Source organism: Austrofundulus limnaeus, unplaced genomic scaffold, assembly GCF_001266775.1.
Source record: "Austrofundulus limnaeus strain Quisiro unplaced genomic scaffold, Austrofundulus_limnaeus-1.0 Scaffold6436, whole genome shotgun sequence".
NCBI lineage: Eukaryota > Metazoa > Chordata > Actinopteri > Cyprinodontiformes > Rivulidae > Austrofundulus > Austrofundulus limnaeus.
In genome coordinates this window covers 1-382 of record NW_013958838.1, presented here as the reverse complement: position 1 = coordinate 382, position 382 = coordinate 1, and positions in this window count along the sequence as shown.

The following is a 382-nucleotide window of genomic DNA, read 5'->3' as shown; positions in this document are numbered from 1 at the left end:
CCAGCTGGACTCTGAACCTCTGGAGACTCTTCTTCACTTTAACAGGTTTACCAACACCATCAGTGTATTCGCCATGTTCATGACATAAACACCAGTCTCCATATTCTGGTGAATCAAATCTCTTTCCCTTCCTGTCGACTGACTCTTTAATCAAACCAACATTCCACACAGGATGATCTCCCACCTCCACCTCCCAGCTGTGTTTCCCTGAGCTGAAGCCCTCAGAACCAAAAACTGTGGTGGATTTAGTGTTTCTCTCTGGATTGTCAGGAAGTTGCTGATCTGTGTCTTCATATCTCACACTGGTCAGATCATCAGACAGACGAAGACAGCTGTGTGCAGTGTTTGGGTCCAGAATGACAGGACTGAAGTGGACCTGGTC